The 22,944-nt window shown below is 34.0% G+C and overlaps 1 protein-coding gene and 1 long non-coding RNA gene across 3 annotated transcripts in view; one reads left to right on the top strand and one right to left on the bottom strand.

Annotated features, from left to right (window-relative positions):
* The window catches only part of LOC141375396 (uncharacterized), a 170,446-nt gene extending 151,525 nt beyond the window's left edge, over positions 1-18,921 (top strand). The window contains exon 8 of the long non-coding RNA XR_012383389.1: positions 18,715-18,921. This is a non-coding gene — a long non-coding RNA (uncharacterized lncRNA). The remainder of the gene's footprint in view (positions 1-18,714) is intronic.
* fto (FTO alpha-ketoglutarate dependent dioxygenase) overlaps positions 1-22,944 on the bottom strand; it is a 231,806-nt gene that overhangs the window by 24,829 nt on the left and 184,033 nt on the right. The gene's annotated exons all lie outside the window — the stretch shown is intronic.

Consider the following 22,944-nt stretch of genomic DNA (forward strand, 5'->3'; position numbering starts at 1 on the left):
CATGATTTTCAGTTCTGAGAATATGAGGGGCACTGCACTACCTTATAGAAGTGTGGTGCTTATTTTGTGTCACAAGGCAACCATTGAATCAGCTTCCTATTGTGCGAGAGCGTTACTGTTGATATTGCTTCATTCATTCATTTTCTTTTCGGCTTAGTCCCTTTATTAATCAGAGGTCGCTACAGTGGAATGAACTGCCAACTTATCCAGCATTTGTTTTACGCAGCGGATGCCTTTCCATCCGTAACCCAACACTGGAAAACACCCATTCACTCTTGCATTCCCACTCCAGCAGGGCATCCTTCCAGCTGCAACCCAGAACTGGTTTACATTCTCATGCACAAACATACACTATAGAGAATTTAGCTTACCCAATTCACCTGCAGTGCATGTCTTTGGACTTGTAAAGGAAACCAGAGCACCCTGAGGAAACCCACACAAACACTTTGAGAATGTGCGGCCTTCTTGCTGTAAAATGACAGCACTACCCACTGCGCCACAGCACCACCCTGATATTGCTATAATTGTAATATTTAATAATATTGTGGTACTATTCTCATACAGCTCTGGATAACTCGAAACAGTGACCATTCTCTCCTCCATTTTTAAATGTCTCCATATTCATCTGGACAACACAAACACTGCTGTCACCACAACGAAATCTTCAACCTCAACTTTCATTTAATTGAAGAATGAAAAAATGACTGACGTAGCACGCATTTGACACTCAGAATTGACTTTTTCGACTGCAGGCACACAATGTTCAATGGCAAAAGTCAAAACGGTACTTGAGTCAAAAAGCCTAGTGGTTAAATGAGCTGACATATAACACCATGGTGCTCAAGGCGACCCGAATTCGATTGCTGGCTTGAGGTCCATTGCCAACACTTCCTCCCTCTCTGCTCACAACTATTTCCTTTCAATTCTCTGCACTATTCTATTCATTAAAGGTTTAACCCCCCTAAAAAATAATTATTACAAAATGGTTCTTGTACTTGGTACTTGTACAAAACTTTACTTGAAGACAAAATGGTGCAGCAGTCGGATAACTGAAACACGTAGGGCACATAAGCAGTGTGCAAAATGCTTCTGGCCATTAGTAAAAATGGTCATTATTAAAAAAGAAAACTCACAATGCAAAAACAAGTGCATTCAGTGTGATCAAGGCCTTAAAAGGATCACCCAGAAATAAAAATTATGTCATCATTTACTCAACCTTTGCTTGTTTTAAACCTTCAAGAGTTTCTTAATTCTGTTGAGCACAAAAGAAGACATTTTGAAGAAAGCTGGAAACCTGTAACCTACAATTGACTTCTAAACTCCTACAAAAATTCCAATCTGCTGAAAAAAAAAAGTCAGGCCCAATTACCTTTTAATAATTTCCTGTTTAAAAATTATAAATAATAAAAATAAATAAATTAATTAATAAAATAATAACAATAATAAAATAAATACATAAAAATAATTAAATAATTATACAAATAAATAAATAAATGCATAAATGGGTGTCATGGTGGAGCAGTGGGTAGCACGATCGCTTCACAACAAGAAGGTCACTGGTTCAAGCCCCGGCTGGGCCAGTTGGCATTTCTGTGTGGAGTTTGCATGTTCTCCCCGTGTTCACATGGGTTTCCTCCGAGTGCTTCGGTTTCCCCCACAGTCCAAAGACATGCGGTACAGGTGAACTGAACAAGCTAAATTGGCCATAGTGTAAGAGTGTGAATGCAAGAGTGTATTGGTGTTTCCCAATGTTGGGTTGCGGCTGGAGGTCCACTGCGTAAAACAGTTGCTGGATAAGTTGATGGTTCATTCCGCTGTGGCGACCCCTGATAAATAAAGGGACTAAAACAAAAAGAAAATGAAATAAATTTAAAAAATTAAAATAAAACAAAAAAATAAAATAAACACATTTTTAAAATTAAAAATAAATAAATAAATAAAAATAAATAAATAAAAACAAACAAACAATCAAAATATTAAATCAAGAAAAAAATTAAAATAAAAATGAATAACATTTTTGGGTGAACCATCTCCTATTAAGCGCATCAGTTAACTCACCTCAACCAAATAAAATAAAAATATGTTGTTGTTGTGTTTTTAATCTAGTCCCAAATCGTTCCCATTGCCAAAAATCTGCAAATAATATGTTTAGAGCATCTGCTCGTTGGAGCATCTGGGACAGAAAGTGAGTCATATCTGCAGCGTTAGCCGTTTCACGTCATGAGCGATGTTCGCGTGTTTAGCGTCTTACCTTTAATTGAGCTCTTTAGCCAGGCTTTGGCTGCCTGCCATTATACACACTATAAAACACGGTTTCACTGAAAAACAAACACATGGAATACAATATGCTGTCTGTCAAGAACAAGTTTCAGATTCATTCAATCCTCAACCTGTTTGCCATTTCAGAGCAAGGCATGTGAAGATTCCGTGTCTTCTCCCACGGTATTATTTGTTACTCTGACACATCTTCATAACATGATTATCGAACAAACCCAAAATACCAGGTGAGCCTTTGATGAGGATGGTTTACTTAATTAAAAAGGAACAGGTTACAACATCACGCTCCCTCCCCTTTTTGTTGTTTAATAAAAGTGCGAGCTGCGTGCCAAATTTCTCTCCACTGAAGTGGTTTTGAAGGTGCTGAATTGAGAAAGAAGCATAGTGACAGAATTACTGCCGCCACCTGTGACCTGGCTGACAATGCCTAAAGCTACGGTACACACAACTGTCTCCCCTCCAGGGTTCAGAGTGAAGTCAGTTGAGCCTTTTTGAGAGATTGCTTCATGTATGCTAAAACAGTGGTCTGAATTACAGACTTTGAGCAGATTTAACCCAACAAACCCACACCCAACCCAGTATAATGATCTTAAATTAAACCAGCAACTACAAACATCTGAGAATCATACAACGCAAATCATTTTCGACAAACATCAATTTCTCGACAACAGCTAAACCCTTGTCTACACAAGTTTACAAAAGAATCAAATTACTCGTGCTAACATTGCGGCTCACCTGCTTTTGTTTGGCTCTAATCTAGCAGATCCTACTTTAGCACTTGTATCCTGTTCAACAGGATGCTGAAGCCACTGACAAAGCAAGGAGTGATTTATGACGATTATTTTCTCATGTCGTAAGGCATGAATTGCTGTTAGAGGATGTGTGATATATGTACAAAGGTACATGTACATTCTTTCAGGAGAGTAGTGGATACATTTGGTCTTAAAAAACAGGTATTAGGATTAGCGCAGAGTAAAGAGTGCCCCTTTATGGTGAAAAACACTGCTGACTTAAAAATTTGAAAATAATGAATTCTAGAGGTGCATGATATGGATATGAATTATCAGCTATTGGCAATTATATTTATGAAATTTATACAGCTATACCTATGTTATACAGCTATATCTATGTTATACAGATCTATCTATCTATCTATCTATCTATCTATCTATCTATCTATCTATCTATCTATCTATCTATCTATCTATCTATCTATCTATCTATCTATCTATAATAATAATAAAATGTAAATATAAAATCTTTTCTAATCATTTTTTATAATTTTTAACTATACATTTTAATATTTTGGTTTACTAGTAACACTGAAAAAGATTGATTGATTGATTGATTGATTGATTGATTGATTGATTGATTGATTGATTGAATTATTTTAAACTATGCAGTTTTAATGCCATCATGCTATATACAATGTTTATTTTTTATTAAATAGTCATTTGTTTATTACAAATTATTTATTTGTGACTAATTATGCATTGGAAAATGAAATAAAATAAAATGAACAACAACAAATAAAATAACATAACAACAAATAAATTAAAATGCAAAATAAAATAAAATAAAACAAAAATGAAATCAAAATAAAATAACATAAGAATGAAAATAAATAAAAATTAAATTAAATAAACTAAAACTAAAATAAAATTAATAAAAATGAAATAAAATAAACATTTCATTAAAATTAAAATTAAATAAAAACTAAATGAAAATTGAAATAAAAATAAAATAAAAATGAAATGAAATAAAATAAAAATGAAAATAAAATAAAATTAATTAAATTAAATTAAATTAACTAAAAATAATAATAATAAATAAATAAGATAAAATAAAACTAAATAAAACTAAATAAAACTAAATATGTGCAAAAGCAAAACCTGGAAGTGGATTAGCAAAAAGTACACATGAAGTGGGTGTCTCCCTGTGGCACCCTTGTCCCATGGTCTGCTCCTGTGGGCACTGGCCATCCACCCCACACATCATTCATGCCTCAAATACAGCACACGCAGCTAACAGTACCCCATGAGATGCGGGAGTACATTGTCTGATCGCTGTTCACAACACTGAACAGATACAAATGGTTTATCCATGTAGCTCGGTGGACCCCGGTACCTCCCTCGGTCTCTCTGGCATTCACCTGACAGGGCTGAGCGACAGGCGTGCAAATCTGCAGAGGCTAGATTTAATGCTCTAAAAAGCACAAGGCCACCGCTACCATCATACCTTTAATCAGAGAGAACGAGAGAGGAAGAGGGGCCAGGGTTATGCCCAAATCTCAGACTAGAGGAGCGACATGAACAACAGATGCTCTGACAAACCAAAACAGGAACAAGGAGTCAACACAAGGGAATCACACACACACTCTCAGCTGTGATTGGACAGCCGACATCCTCTGGGCCACACTCATGTCGCACAGCCGGTAAAAGGCAAGTTCAGTTCGGTTCAGGTCTCTGATGCTCTTTGAAAATAAAAAGACTCTATTGTTGAGGCACAAACTGGCTCTGGGAAGTTATCGCAAAAGGAGAAATTACTATGCAGGCATGTGCCACTAGCAAACATTAGCAAAAAAAAAAAATTAGTTAATTTTACTATAAAAAGTAAAACAACTAATTGCTTTTTACAGTGCAGTGAGACAGCAAATATAATGGCAGATTAACAGTTAATGGATGACATTACAAATGAGATTTTATTTTTTAAATTTATGTCTATTGAGAATAAAAGTTTTAAATAGTGCATGCTCAATTAAACAATTTTCACATTTAAATATAAATTCACAATCCCTGAATTCTCTAAAATCCCCCAAAGACTCCAATAATTCCATAACTCTTTAATATGTGAACCTGGATTCCAAAACCTAAAGTAATAGATGTAAGGTTTCAGAAATTGATATTTATACATGGATTTAGCTGAATATGTAATCTTTTTGTTTTGTTATGACAATAGGACAATATAGAGATATTTATAAAACAGTTATGTCTGGTTATTGAATCTGATTGGCTGATAGCCGTGCAATATTCTGCAAATAACAGCACTTGTCCAGCCTCTTCACCCTTCACCCTTGTGTATTAATCTGCCCACATACAGCAACAAGCAGAGGACACTCTACAGTTTGACGAATATTGCAGCTGTTGGGCAATATAATGTAGTTTGCAGGCTTTTTTAAGTGATAATGTAGTTGTTTAGATTGCATCCATGGAGTTTATTTATAAGGATGGTGCCTATTTTAAAGTAGTTATAATTTCTGAGAGACAGCGTAGCCATTAGCCTTTCATTGAGCAGAGCAAAGACAGTTGATGTTGTTTATCCACAAGATGGTGACAGAGACCGCATAATAATCACTTAAAAGAGAAAAACAGCGTAATTTCTAACTACAGCTGATCAAATCATCATGAAACAGGTAAGTGATATTCTAACTCTCTTTTGTATGTTGTAGTGCTGTATTTAAACCATAGTAATTGCAGTGCATTGAGTGTGAGATGGGACATATCACATGAATGTATGCATTTTGTGTTGTCCACTTTTTGTATAACCCTGATTTACTCTTTGGTTGGCCATCTGTTTATCTGTTTGTTTCTATTGCGTCACCCGTTTTTGTTCCTGCAGACTAGTTCAGTAAAAAGAAAGAAAGAAGAAATGCCCGCATGTGTTTAGCATTGTTCTTTATGGCAAATACAACAGTAATCTGGTAGTTTTTGCGTTGCTTTGGCTTTTTTGGGGATAATTATTGTGATATCCCGATTGCAGAGAAATACTGGGAAATACTGAGAAATCTCTGTAGACTGATGGCATTTCATGTCACGTTCAGCCTTATAATCTTAAAATGTGTGCAAAATGAGATGTTTTGTCACCACTTTAGACATTACGCTATAGAATCATTCAAACACTAGCTCTAAAGTGACATTGATGAAGTAGTAACAGCTTCCGCTGTTCTGATGTCAGCTACAGATGTGAACAAACAGCGGAACATAGATGTTTAGGCATTTGTTCTTGTTGCTAGTTCTTGTGTGCACCCGCACACACACACACACACACACACACACACAACGTGCGCAAGACAGCACAGCTGGAGTCACTCCCTTCAGATTCAACAGTCATTATCGCGTTCATCAAATTTGCTTAAACTAAGCCTTCTTACGTATGGCTGTATTTCACAAGTATTCTGACCCAGCAATGTGAAGCAGACGTTTTACAAAAGTTGCGTTTAAGGGGAAAACACAACAGAATGAGCTGTCTTTGACAGCTCGTGACATCATCTGAGTTTCACTGGGTACCTTTACCAATACTTCGCTTTTAATATAATTAAGATAATACTATTATTAAGAGTCTACCATGTAAACAGTGATTTTTGATTACCTTAAAGGACCACCGAGTCACGAAATGCAAAGGTTTTTCTTTCCGTTCGGCATGTGGTATCAAATTCCATTAAAACAAAAGTCAGAAGATTAAAAATGAAACATACGAAATTAGATGAATTGATAAAATTATAGATTAATTGTTTTACAGTGAAACTTTCCTTCTTAAAGTACTTTCTTGGTCTTGTCCATATTTTTTGCACGTTAAACACGTCGGCCACAACAGCAAAAAAAAACTGCAACTGAGGTAATTGCGTTTATTTTTTTAATGCTTTAAATATTTCAAATTAATCGCATGCATTAACGCACTAATTTTGACAGCATTAATTTAAAGATTTACAGCATCTTCATCAGACATGCAGCTTACAATTGATTTTTGCAATACAGTAATAATAAATAATTTGGACTCATACACTAAATTCTGGCTATTCCCACAATTATGGTTTTGCAACATAAGACATAAGATTTTGTGATCCATGGTTACATATTTTTTTAAACAAAACTTAAGACAAAAATTATAAATGCTTATTTGCAATACTGTACATTCTAATGTTTTGATGAGCCATAAAAAAGCTTAATTTATCTGGGTCCGAGGGAAATTAATATATTTGTCATCAAACAGGATAAAAGACAAAATACAAAGCGGATAAACAAGTCAGATTTAAATACTATTCCATTATTTCTGAATCTATTACAGTAAATTGTTTTTTAATTTTATCTCCACTGTATAGAGTATATTAAGAGTGGTGTTGCTAATAACAAGGTTTCTGAATTTTACACATAAGGCAGCATTTAATCCTTACACTTATTATACCGTACTTAGAGTCAAAACTGACTGTGGTAAGTTCTTGTAAGTGTAATCCAATTAACAGCTTGTAAACTGAGAAACTAGTTAGCAGGAACATCACACCATTGCTACTACATTTAGTCAGTGTGTTTTAAACATCTTGGGATAATTAATGTGCTGTGTTTTCACTGTTATGGAATTCAAAACTGCTTTTGTGAGTGTAATTCACAGCCTACACACACTGGAGAACAAACTCAACAAGCTATCGCTCTCCAATTTTGTCTTGAACTTCCAACCCACATATTTCGAACTACCTACATAAAGTGGTGAAACCCTTTGAGTAACAACCTGAATGTGAAATACAATACTGCAGAGGAAAAGTGCGGCAAATAAAGAAAGTGTTCACAAACATGGAGGAGGAGTAGAACACAGAAGAAAGGAGAGAGAACACATGTGGAATAAAGGGCTGAAATGAGAAATACGGAAGTGAAACAAGAAGGGAAGAGAAGACAGGCACTGAAGAGGCGTTTCCGCTCTAGTCCTCCGGCGTTAGTATGTTAATGCTGCCAGCTTCCTCTGCTTATCCTACACAGGATCTTGCTAAGGCATTTCGCCTTTAGCAGAGCCTGGCATGAACCTGGCACCAGCATCACCTCACCACCCCATAATGTACGCACACACACATCAGTAGCTCTTTAGTTATTCATAAGGTGGCATGTGTGCCATCTTGACACACAGTGCATGCCACATGTCTAGTCATTCGCTTGTGTGTGTTTGATGGTTGCACAATAAGATGCACTTACTGAATCTCATGTTATAATTATTTTCATTTGAATTGGACAGCATGGCATCATACTCTCTCTCTCAGCTGTTTAAAGGGACACTTTTAATAAAAACTGACACAACAGCTTGAAAACACGTGTAAAACTGCAGTGACTCTGCCGTGACCTTCACTTTAAGAAATGAAGAAAAAATAAAACCTGTGGTGTGGTGAAGCTAGTATCACTACATGGCCTGAGAGACCTCTCAGCCAATCATATGTGAGAACAAGAGTGGCTTCATGGCCAATCTTACATTAGTATCAGAACAAGCTGTTGTATAAAAGAAAATACTTTGTATTATGCCGAGTTCAGACTGCATGATTTTAGCCCGGATTTTGAATTGCCAACAGGTTTTGAGAAATCGCAGAGAAATCCCTAAAATCACAGGCAAATTGGTGCTCAATCCTGTGAGTAACAATCACACAGTGTGAAATACCAAAGACGCGATCTGAGATAATCGCCGATGAGTCGCTGACACCTGTCAGATATTTGGCATGCTAAATATTTGGAGCTGTTGGCGTTTCAAATCATGCCGTGTGAAAAGAGAGAGCAGCATCTTCTAGTGTAGGTCTCTGCAGGCCAGCGGAAGGTTGGGGGAGAAGTTAAAAGTGCTTATTTTTAAACCCAAGACCCAAGATAAGGAGGAAAAACTAGTGGAAATTCGGCAGCAGAACCTGTTGGGTCGAAAAAATCTAAAGTTTGAGAGATATTGCTAATTTCCTTCAAAAGCCATACATTTTCTACCTCACTAAAGGCTTCTGTCTCATGATATAGTTATTATATATTACAAGATATACTACATATATACTATATACTACACTAAATATATATTACAAGACTTTGCATTGTTTTCATGCCACTTCTCACGAGAGTTTGGTTGCGAGATGTAGTTTGTGGACAGAGACAACATTGTCGGCGATTCTTAAAGTCATGCAGTGTGAACCCTCCTGTCGCCGATCCGTGTATACACAGCACCGACAGAACGCTACCCCAGATAGTCATGCATTGTGAAAACATCTGTGATGTGACTACTTTGAACATAATGCAGTCTGAACTCGGCATTAGTGTCTAAACATGTTGAGTCATTAGTCAAACAAGCTATTTACCTAACGACATTCTTCAATATTTTCTTTTGCCAATTTGGCAGATCACACAAACTGATCGAACTGAGAAAAGTTTATATAAATTACCACCAGGCACCAGGGCAGGAAAATAGCAGTGCTTGAAGCTAAGATGCCACAAAAAATGAACAAAAATGATCCTCAAATTTAAATAAAGCTCAAATAATATGCATTTTAACGCTTCATTTACACTACTGTAATTGTAGTAATCGAAGATTTGAAAAAGAGTGACAACATTTTTACACCTGTGCACATTGCTTCAGATGCAGCATCTCTATTAGTATTTATTTGCAGCACTGAGCATTATAACCAATCAAACATTTCTGCTGAGCAGCAGCCAATCAGAGACATTGGACCTTTTGTTGAGTGTTCATGGGTAGTGACAGAATTCTGTGTACTTGTACATTTTCTTATAACTGACACAATGGAATCTCAAACTAATATATTATCATTATTTTACTTCAGTTAGTATTATATCACATTTTTGTACCACCTGAACAAAACTTACATCATGAACTGACATGTTTACTTTTTGTAGCTAGCTAGACATGCTGTTCCTTTGTTTATGTTGTCAGTCGCATACTAGATAACCTTAGGGGTTGCATGCAAAACAAAAATTGTGATCTGAGAATTGAACTCACACACCTCTGGACATCAATTGAACATTAGAACATGTTTTCATTTGCTTTCTTTGGAAGTGTCTTTTCTTTCTTTAGAAGTACATTGCTTCTGAGTGTTGGATCTCTGCCTTTGGCACTGGGTTTAGATTGGTGTGCGAAACACATGTAGCTGGCACTATTAAAATATCTTCCTATCACTGAGAAGCAGTGTCAAGTCACAATGCCAAACCTAACAAACACAAACAGCTTCATAATGTGCAGCAGAGTGTGTGCCATTATTTTGTACAGATAGTATAAACATAAACAGAATTTACAACATACCAAATGAAGACACAGACAGAGACCCTGAGCTTTCCCCTCAAACAAACATGTCCACCAGGAGAGGATCGCATTGTCTAAGCTGCAGCTAAAGCTGGATGCCTTATTCATTGTTTTTAATTGCTCTGTTGATCAGTGGTTTTCAACAAAACTCTAATAATCATCCCACAATAGATCTGTTACAGTTTCTGACAAGCTGAATAAAATACAGAGCAGCACCTTGGGAGATTCAACTGAAGCTTATGAAAGAGAGAAGACAGGAACATTTTGATGCCAAAATTTTGATGTCCTATGATTAAGCAATTTGGAATAAAAGAGCTCTGAATCTTTGGTTGTGAGTCGGTAATCAACAACAGATCATGTTTCTGTCTATAGAATATTAATATATAATCAATCAATAAAATATTTTGAATTTATTTGTATTTCTAAATGTAATTTCATATCAGAAAGCTTAATTTTGAAGCCATTGCTCTAGCTAGGTGTCATAAAAAGCTTCAAAAATCATTCTTTTATTCACTTGACTTTGGCGAAGCCTCTATTTCAGAGGTCACCACAGCGGAATGAACCGCCAACTATTCCAGCATATGTTTTAAGCAGCGGATGCCCTACGCGCCACAACCCAGTACTGGGAAACACTCATACACACACACTAGTATGGACGCATGTCTTTTGACTGTGGGGGAAACCAGAGCACTTGGGAGAAAACCTATGTGAACACAAGGAGAATATGCAAACGCCACACAGAAATGTCAACTGGCCCAGCTGGGACTCGAACCACTGTCCTTCTTTCTGTGAGGCAACAGTGCGAACCACTGAGCCATCATGCAAACTTTAGAAAACATTCTTATTTATTTATTTAATTTTTATGCTTACATATTTAAACTTTAAATTATCTAACTAATATTATTATGTAAAAAACTGTGCTGCATAATATTTTTACACAGACCATCAGTTTTTTAGGATTTTTTGTTTTTTTGCTTAGTTTTTGTATAGCACATTTAAAAACAACACATGATGGCCAACATGCTTTCCAATAATAGTTTAGAAAAGAAAATGAGCTACTATTTTTGATGAATAAAATGTTAAGTTTAAAAGAAACAGCATACTTTATGTAAATAAAAATATTTTGTACCACTATTTTGTACCAAGCGTCTGAATGCTTTTACAGTGTCACTGATAACAATATGAATAAATTATTAAACATGTAAAAAGAAAGAAAGAAAGAAAGAAAGAAAGAAAGAAAGAAAGAAAGAAAGAAAGAAAGAAAGAAAGAAAAAGAATTGTTTGACATTGCTTCTGCTGAACGTATCTGTAATACATGTAGCTGCCACTTTTCTTTAAATGTTATCAGTTAACATTTAAAGAACAAAGCAAGCCACAACTAAGATTGAACATGGGTAAACACATAATGGAAGAAAAAAATTAGAATGAAACGTTTCGGTTTATATGAAAAAAAAGCCCTATGATTAAGCAATATGAAATAAAAGAGCTCTGAATATCTGTGATCATGAGTTTGTGATCAACAGCTTTGTGTACAATAGTTCTTGTTTCTGTCAGTTAATGCTGAATCACCTACACAAGTATATTTCTAAAATAGGTTTGGGGAAAAATAAGCTTAATATTGTGATTTTTTTTTTTTTTTGTATTTCTATTTTTAGAAATGTTATTTAATATAACAAAGTTGAATTTTGGAGCCTTTGCTCTCACAAGATGCTTCAGAAAACATTATATTTCTATTTAAGAAACGTTTACAAATATTATTATGTAAAACCGGTATGTAGTTTTGTTTTGTTTAGCACATTACGAAACAACACATGATGACCAAAGTGCTTTCTAATAATGGCTTAGGAAATATTATAGGCTACTGTTTTGATGAAAAAAAAAAATGTTAAGCTCTAAACATAGAAATGTTTAGAGCTTAACATATTTAAATAATATTTTGAAACATTGTAAATGCTTTTACAGCATCACTGAAAAGAGGATGAACCATGTAAAAGTAAAACAGCACAGAAAAGGAGGAAAAAAGAAAGAAAGAAAGAGATAAAGAAAGAAAGAAAGAAAGAAAGAAAGAAAGAAAGAAAGAAAGAAAGAAAGAAAGAAAAAAAGAAAGAAAGAAAGAAAGAAAAAGAAAGAAAGAAAAATAAATAATTGTTTGACATTTTTGCTGCTAAGTGTATCTGTTATAGTTTGTACTTTAAGTCAGTTAACTTCTAAAAAAGAAAGCAAAAGATAACTAAAATCTAACATGAGTGAACACTGACGTATAATGGAAAAATGAGAATGGCACTTTTCGGTCTATATGTAAAAAATAAAAACTCAACATCAAAACACCTTTCCACAATGTGCATTACAGAAAAGCCAAGCCATTGCTGTATGTTTTGCAGAGCCTTATGAAATTTTAAACAGCCAATCAGGTGGCATTTATTCTCTTTAATCTCCTGGAGGCAGCCAATGGGGAAAGAGCCTTGGGTGAGCCAGGCCCAGCGGGGGTCCCGCCTGCGGCTGCTAACACTCCCTGTGCTAAACTAAACACTAAAACACTCCAATTTATGCTTATCTCCATCCAAAACTTTCAGCTTCAACTTTCTGTTTTGCTTTCGCACGGCTCCTAAAGAGGAATCCAAAAAGACTTGCTTTATTAATGCGGTGAAGCTGTTGTATAGCATTTCATGTAGGACCAAAGTTGATTTAATCATCAAAATCCAACAGTTTTCAAACCTCAATTTGATACTCATCTAACAAAGAATTTTTGCTTAGTGGCAAGTAGAACATCATTATTTCTTATTATATATAACAGCCATGAGAAATACAGGCCAAACATGAAGACCACAGACACTTTCAACTGCTCTTCCTTACCCATATCTAGACTGAATTTGAAAATACGTATTGATAAAATAAAATAAAATAAAATAAAATAAAATGGTGAGCACTGTTGCCTGGGTCAGTTGGCAATTCTGTATGGAGTTTGCATGTTCGCCTCGTGTTTGCGTAGGTTTCCTTCGGGTTCTCCGGTTTCCCCCACAAGAACAAAGACATATGCCATAGGTGATATGGGTAGGCTAAATTGTCCATTGTGTGTGTGTGAATGAGTGTGAATGGGTGTTTCCCAGTGATGGGTTATTCATAAATGAATGAATAAAATAAACTAAATACATTCGTATCAAAACAAATTTAGTAGATCAACAAAAACAAGTAAAAAACTACTACATATAATTAATTACAAATAGTATTACTTGATAGTTCAATCGCACTAATTGAGTATGTAATGCATTTGATCAAGACCAAGTATTAAACACTACCCACAAACTGTATAAATTACATTACTGCCTTAAAAATGAAAGTCATACAGGTTTTGAACAGCAGAGAGAATAAATTATGATATTATCATACTATTATACCTGTAAAGAACCTCATTTAATTAATCTAAATGATATTTCATCAGAATTAAAGTATTCTGATGTAGTCTAGCAATGTTAGCCTACAGCTATTTTTGGACTGCAAGTAAAATATGCATTTCTGAACCAACATGTTCTGTTGGTCTTAGAAACAATATTCTTGGCAAACAGTTACAACTTAAACTTCTACCACTCAAATCTAACCAGTTAAAGCAATATTGTTCCAAATCCAACAAGGATGTTGACTGAGGAAACATGTCCTATTGGATAAATATGAGAGAAGAATGTAGACCTTTAGACTAGATGAGGTCTAGTAACACAACCAGACAAACACACAGACAAGCATCATTTACTATGTGTGGGGTTCACCACTTATGGATGCAGTTGAGGATGAAGATAAAAATAATAATATAAGCTGAATCGGCTTCTGTTATTGACTGCCATGTGGATTGTAAAGACTTCACAGTGCACAACATAAAAATTTGCTAATTTTACAATTTTATGTTTTGATTTATTTTATGGATCTGTTGTCAGTCACAGTAGGACTGAATGGCTGAAATTTGTGTTCAAGGTTTAGGAGTGTATCTATTTTTACTATATTACATAAGCTGTCAATCATTTAGAACAGAACAAGATGTAATCATATTATGTCAAGCAAATGAGTAAAAGCACTGTAAAAGTAAAAAGTATGATTGAAAGTGAAATACAATACATTTAAGATGGTTTTAGTGATCATGTGGTATTCATATAAAGTTGCAATATGCAAACATATGTTGTAATTCCTACAGTGTTCACCTTATTTGGATGTAGACACCCTCAAATTAAGGCTGACAGTCTGCAGTTAAAGCACACATTGCTAGTTTAATTTCAAATCCACTGTGCTGGTGTATAGAGCCAAATATTGTGTTGATGTTCCAATATTTATGGACCTGACTGTATATGAATAATTTGCATTTTGAATGTTGGACATTGTAAAATATACAGTAAAACCAAAAATTACTTGGACGCCAGATATCATTTTTAACTATGTGCAGGACACCATAGATCCCTTTTGAAAGTAACAATAGCAAAATAAAATAAACTGTGACATTATATCCAAAAGATCTTCCTGCATGGGACTGAAACTCAACAAGAACTAAAGAAGCTGCTGCAGACAGTTTGGGAAAATATTGACAGCATCAGAAAGACTGAGACTGAGGTCGAACTAAGAATGTACTGGTAGTTGAGTAAATATTGTCCTCCTGACAGTTGTCTGAAACATTTTTGTTTGATTGTAACCCAATACATACTGATATTGCCAATATCAACTGGTTCTGACTCAGTTTAACTGCAAAGAACTGAGCTCTTGTCATTTTTAATACCATTTTCTAAACTTTAGTTGTGAATTGTAGGGACTTTGCAGAGACTTTCAAAGACTATTATTTTTATAATGACCAAAGAGTATTTTCTATCCCTAAACACAGTAATATCTAAAACCTACCTCTTAATAAAAATTGTTAGCATTTTCACAGTTTTAGATATATTATTTTTAGAACATAATTTATTCATTTTAATAATTTTAACGCCAGTCTCCACAATGTCAAACATCTCATGCTTCTCTATAATTCTGTGAGCATTTTGTCCTCACACAGTAGCATAAGCAGCAGACACATCCACGTGTACATACACACATGCACACATATACACATGCACGCACAAACACACAAACACACATACAGCTATCTCTATTAAAATTTTCCATTGACATTAAAATGTTCGTACTATACAGATTGTATATTCTATTCCCTTACCCATAAAATAACCCCTAACAGGAAACAATCAGATTTTGAACAATGAATTAAGATTTAAAATACTTGATTCTGAGCCATTTTTCTCATGGGGACCGAAAAAAATCCCCAAATGGTCTAAATGTTCTGCTATTGCTATAATTGTGGGGGCATTTGGTCCCCACAACATAAGGAATACAAGGTATAACACAGACACACATACAGACAGACTAACACACGTCCGTTGTTCAATCTAAACAAAGATCAATAGCAGCTCATATGTAGTCAATAAGAATGATCTCACTCTGGTCTTCATTAGTAAAACACTCTGAATAGCAAAGACATCCCTAATCAATCCGCCATCATCAGTCAGAGCCACGGGTTAAACACTGATAAACTCTCACTAAATTACTCTTGTACTCCATTGTCCCTTTTCACTTTATATCTATCATCATTTCCTATTTCCACACCCCCTGTAGTTTGTCTTTCTCTCTGGTTTGTTCAATTTGCATTCAGTTCTAATTAGTCTGATGCCTCTTCCCTTCCGAAAAGCTGTGTGTGAGCGGGTAAATATGTGATGCTGACAGTTTGACAAGGCCCTTAGCTGCACAGCGGAGTGTGTAACAACAATCATTAGTGAACACCTAAAGCTCAGGAGCCCATTAAACCAGAGGAGTTAGATTTGCACAGAGCCACAGATTCATCTGCAAGCTTTCACTTTACACACATACGCTACAACAAAACAAAACAAAACAAAACAAAACAAAACAAAACAAAACAAAACAAAACAAAACAAAACAAAACAAAACAAAACAAAACAAAACAAAACAAAAAACAAAACAAAAAAATAAAAATACAGGTCCCACTTTATATTAAGTGGCCTTAACTAATAACTACTTACACAGGAATTTATAGTTTGTTACAATCTACTTATTGTGTAAATACATGTATTTACTATGTACTTATGCTTGATTAAACACCCGTATGTAATTACATCTGTAATTAACTTTTGTAATTACATTTGTAAATACAATGTTGACCATCCCTTACACCTTAACCCACTCTTAAACCTACCCATACCACCAAACCACCAAACTATATATATATATATATGTGTGTGTGTGTGTGTGTGTGTGTGTGTGTGTGTGTTAGTAAATAAAAGAGTTATAATTAATTGAGGAAAAAAAAGAGCAAGAATAGAACACAATAGAATAGAACACAAAACAAATAAAAAAACAAACAAACCAAAACAAAAACAAAAAACAAAACCAAACATATAGGCCAAAAAATGTAAAAATAATAACAAAAACCTACATGCATGCACGCACGCACACACAAAACGATAGCTAAACAAGCAAACAAAAACACTATAAAACGTATGGGCGAAGCAGTGCCGCAGTAGGTAGTGCTGTCGCCTCACAGCAAGACGGTCGCTGGGTCGAGCCTCGGCTCAGTTGGCGTTTCTGTGTATAGTTTGCATGTTCTGCCTGCGTGGGTTTCCTCTGGGTGCTCCGGTTTCCCCCACAGTCCAAAGACATGCAGCACAGGTGAATTGGGTAAGCCAAATTGTCCATAGTGTATGAGTGTGTGTGTGTGTGTGAATGTGTATGTGGATGTTTCCCTGAGATGGGTTGCGGCTGGAAGGGCATCCGCTTTGTAAAAACTTGCTAGATAAGTTGGTGGTTCATTCCGCTGTGGCGACCCTGGATTAATAAAGGGACTAAGCCAACAAGAAAATGAATGAATGAATGCATACAACATAAGACTAAAGATTTATTGATCAAACAAAACTCTAATGATTCCCTATATGACTGTATTTGATCAATGGCTACTTGCTAGTTCAATAAGTAAAAGTAATTGATCAATTTAGAACAAAAGCAAAAACAAAACAGCAAGAACTGAAAACAAAACAAATAAAAAAAAATAAAGGTTGTGTTGTGACTGCATTAAACAAAACAAAATAAAACACAAATTATTCCGTATGTGACTGGATTTGATCAATAGCTACTTGTTAGTTCAATAAAAAAGTAATTGATCAATTAAGAAGAAAAAACAAAAAAAAAAACCAAAACAAAAACAGTATCTCAATAGCTGCAGAAATTAGCCACACAGTGTATTGTGTAACAACAATCATTACTGAACACCAGAGAAACAGGACTTACAAACAACCACAATATCGCCTGCAAGCTTAATGCATACACTTTACCTAGACTGCTCACATTGCTAAGCATCCAAAACACACACACACACACACGTATATGCAGAGGGAAGTCAATATCTGTGATTTCCCTTGTCAGCGCAGTGGCAGGCGGCCTTAAAGAGACATCAATCTGTGATGTCAGCACTTATCTAATGAAGCCTTTCAGATCGATGGGCACGCTGCCCGCTACACCCCAACACAGCAGATGGATGCATTCTCTAATGAATGAACAGACGTAACCATTCCATCTCAATGCTCAATGATATCATCTTAATGACGGAGGGAGAGCTGCTGTTTTATGTGTTAATTATTATAACTGTACTGATCAGCTAATGAGTGTGTGTGAGTGTGTGCGAGTGTGTTTGTAAATAAAGTCGTGTGTTGCAGTGGCATACGCTGTCTTTCCACATCATTAGGCTCGGTGGGCAAACACACGCACACACACGCGCACACACAAGAGGGCCATTTATGTGTCCATAGGCATCTGTGCATGATGATAGGCAGCCTAACATTAAATTAATGGAGAGTGGACTGTGCAGGCTTCACCTCTCACACACAAATACACACAGACACACACAAACACAAACACACACACACACGCCTAATCAGACACTACGCTATGAGATACACTGCGCTGGTGATGTAACGGGCTGATTTACTGGCAAAGCTGCAAGCTGGTAAAAATGCTGGGATAAAAGAAAGGATATAACTGAAAGACATAACGTGCTTAGAACAGTGCTTACAAAGATTTGGAAATTTAATAAATAAATAAATAAATAAATAAACAAACAAACAAACAAAAAAAAAACAAATAGCACAACCACATAAAATTTTGCATTAAATAAGCAAATAATATAATTTTATGAGTAATAAAAATAATACAAAAACATAAACACCGATATAAATATTAATATTAACATTTGGAGAGTTCAGATGCAAAACCCTCTAAATCCATTTAGTGATAAGGTTATTATTGAGTTAATGAAATAGGTTTTTTTCAAAAATGTCACTTTAAACAATTCTTTGGTTTTTAAGAAGGTAGAAGCTAAATCCACTTGACCTTTTTTTTTGTTGCAAAAACCTCTAAATCCACCTACTGGGATAAGACAGAGTAATTAGTTGAAAATCACTAAAGATGCAATTAGAAATTATTTTACAAAACATAAAACACATTACACAAAACCACATAAAATTATAAGTATATAAATCTGTCAAGTAAGCGGCGGTTCATTCCTCTGTGATAAACCAGGGAAAAATCAGAAGGAAAATAAAGTAATGAAATCTGTAAAGGAAGTGCATTAATCTTATTGTTATTATTGTTATAGTTTATTTATTTATTTTTATATATTTGTTTAATAATATAATATAATATAATATACTGTAATATAATATAATATAATATAATATAATATAATATAATATAATATAATATAATATAATATAATATAATATAATATAATATAATATAATATAATATAATATAATATAATATAATATAATAAGCAAACTCAGTGGCGCAGTAGGTAGTGCTGTCGCCTCGCAGCAAGAAGGTTGATGAGTCGCTGATTTGAACCTCGGCTCAGTTGGCATTTCTGTGTGGAGTTTGCATGTTCTCCCTGCGTTCACGTGGGTTTCCTCCAGGTGCTTCGGTTTCCCTCACAGTCCATAACATTAAAATTGACATTAATTAAATCTTAACAATCTGTTGTCATTTCTGATATTTGGGATTTGGATTTAATGTAAGTAAAACATTGTAAACTAAGCTTGTTAGATTTGAATAATGTAGTGTTAAAACACTGAGAAACATCAACATCTGTGCATTGTCCATTAATATGAAAAGTTTATCTAATGTATAGATATTATTAAGTAATATAAATAATGTATAGTTTTATACATTTTATTTATCTTTTAAAAATAGCTTAAATAAGCAAATAAAACAAAAAGGCCTACTGGGAAAAAAGGTGATGCCTCTGAGACAATTTTAGAAGCTGTCATTCATTCATTCTCACCATACTTAAGGTCTTAGCGTGTTTATCCTCATAGCATTCACGTGGGATAAAAGAAAGGCATCTTAAATCTGTCTTCATGAAATGCAAATGTCATTTAATGTATAGTAAATCAGACTCATTCAAAGTAGCGACACTGCATGTTACACTTCCGACTGTACATTTTTTTTTTTTTTTTTTTTTTGAGGTGGTGTTTAGCGTCTTTTGCCAACAAACTGTTATTTCTGAATGAGCTGAACTTGGAATTAAGATGATTTGAAGCAAATCCATTTGTTGAACAAGTACTACGTGCCTAAAGCACTTACTCAATGTCATTAGCTCAATTTTGGCAGAAGTTGCTTTTAGCGGATTTTGCATCTGAGCTCTTCATTTATAAAGTAAAAACCTTAACAAGATATATATTACACTATTCATAAATAATATATAATTTAATAATCAAAATAAAAATGTATACTATTCCTCTTATATGAAAAATAACAATATAGCTTAACACATTTTTATATTATATTATATTATATTATATTATATTATATTATATTATATTATATTATATTATATTATATTATATTATATTACATTACAAAAACAAATATATAAAAATAAATAAAAAACTATAACAATAATACCAATAATAACAATTTCTGTAAATATATATGAATTAATAGAATCAGATATGTTGAACAATATCCTAAACAATAACATACATAAAATAATAATAAAATCAAATAACAAAATAAAATATATAGTTTTATCTAAATATAAAATTAAATTAAATTAAATTAAATTAAATTAAATTAAATTAAATTAAATTAAATTCATAAAAAATATAATTTTTACATTAGGCCATTGGCAGAAACCTTAATTATTACATTATTACACGGAACATGATGATGATGATGATTATGATGATGATGATATTATTATAATTATTATTATTATTATTATTATTATTTTTTTTACTATTAAATGCAGCAATTACCAAATTTTCATGAAGGCTAAATTTTTAAGATTTTATTTTTTTAAGTTTATAAGAAGATTAGCCACACACACTCTCACATAAGCTGTTGTTTCATTGGGTTTATCATTAAGAGGCACAGGCAGAAAATTCTCCAGATCAGTCACTGTGCACACAGCTGTTCCCCAACTTTACACAGGACTATAATGGATGACACACTCATACACACACTTCTGTCAAAAGTTCATAAAGTCAATTTGAAAATGACTTGAATAATGACGCTAGTGGAAAATCTGCAACATCAAAAAGAATTGTCAGACCAATAAAAACTACAAATGATGGCGTCGGTAGTCAATATATAATTTACCTCCAAATCTCTTTAGTCAGTCTGTTAGAAGTGGATAGTTTGCCCTAAATTGAAAATGTACTCACCATTTACTCATCCTCATGTTTTTTTTTTTTCCTAAACCATTAGGAGTTTCTAGTAACAGGTAACCCTTGACTTCCTTATTAGGAGAAAAAAAACAAAGGAAGTCAATAGATATCGAAAATAATAATCTAAATATCTTTTTTTGTGATAAAAAATATGAATGAACAAACAATTTAATGAACGATTGAACAGACAAATGAATGAACGAATGTATGAATGAAAATGTGTTTGTAGTACAGGAATATTCAAATTTTTGAAGTGTTGTTTTCTCCTGTGTATATATATATATACGTACGTTACGTACATACTGTATACATATATAAGTACATACTGTATACATTACAAGTATATATTCTGCAGTGTAATAATTACAGCCACACACATCCGTTCTCCTACACACACAAGAACTGTTCAATTTACCATGACACAAATCCTTTGCGTTCAGATTGGTCACACCAGGCCAATTACAGTCATCAAGAGGACAGCAGCTTATCGACAGTCCTCGTGTCCGAATGGTGATTTCACTCACTAGTCTGCATGTCTTTACATCCAGCATTGATTAGCCTGCTGTAGCAGTTTCTGTTAATATTGCTCACCCACACTAAATCTATACGAGACCTGTGTGTGTGGGTAGGTGTGTGTGTGTGTGTGTGTGTGTGTGCGCATGTTTTCATGAAGAAAAATGCAATCTGGTCATTGTTTAAAGCAAGACGATACAGGTGAATAGGATACAATTAGCTAATAGTCATCACTATATTTCCATCACTGAGTGAATGCATTAAGAATAAAATATATTTACAAATATATTTACATATGAAAAAAAGGATTGAAATGTTAAAAAAAATATTATTTTAATTTTATAATATAAAAAAAAAACACTGCCTCCATGCCTTATTCAGATTGGGGGCTTTTTTCAGTCTATTCATGACAATTTGCATTATTATAATGTTATTATTATTAGCAGTATTGTTTATTACATGCATAGTTATATTTGATTTATTTAAGTTTATTTAAGTTGAGATTTGTCCTCCTGTCATGTTTTGGAGACGTATGCATTACCATATGAGGTACAAGAATAGGACATGTGTTTGTTTATATCTCAGTTTTTTATAACACATTGTATTATTGTACATTTATTCATTTGCTGGAAATTAGAACTGAATTCAGAAATAGTTTTGAAACAAATCTTTGCGTATAACAAATGAAATTAAATATGTAGGCTAATGGATGTGTTCAGTCGAGCGTACAAGTAAAGGAGTAAAGTAAAGAGTAAAAGTAAAGTACAGTTTTTCCACTTACAAAGTCCGCCACGTAAATAGTAAAAGCGCCATGGTGCATTGCAACTGACTCTTAAAGGGAATGGAAGATGAGATGCTGATTTGTTTAATGCATGTCATGCTCAAAACACACCTTTAATTCATTACAAGAATAAACAAAACCCTGTTAGACCATGCACCGGGGCGCAGAGCAAATTTTTCCATCCTTGAAATAGCCAAAATGGATTCGGAGACGCCCTTTATGCTTTTTCACCATGCGCTTTAGACTTTGTGCCTAGATCATTAAGGTAGAGACCATATTTGTAAAAATAATTGTAGAACAACAAATGTACATAAACAGGCAAATTATGTATAGAGATAAAAAAATCCTTCAGAATAAAAGTGTCAATAAACATGTGAATTTTGGTATTTGTTAGTCTGGCTGAAATTGATTTACTGGTCAAAGTAAAAGAAAAAAAACATTATTTAGCTTGCATATTCAGACACAAATTAGTAAAATTCAACAAAAAACACTTAAATCTGTATTTTCAATGTGCTTAAATTAGACTAAAAATATTATTTTGAGTTTCATTGAAAAAAAAAAAAAACATCATCATTGCCTGAA

This window comes from Danio rerio, chromosome 7, assembly GCF_049306965.1.
Source record: "Danio rerio strain Tuebingen ecotype United States chromosome 7, GRCz12tu, whole genome shotgun sequence".
Classification (NCBI taxonomy): domain Eukaryota; kingdom Metazoa; phylum Chordata; class Actinopteri; order Cypriniformes; family Danionidae; genus Danio; species Danio rerio.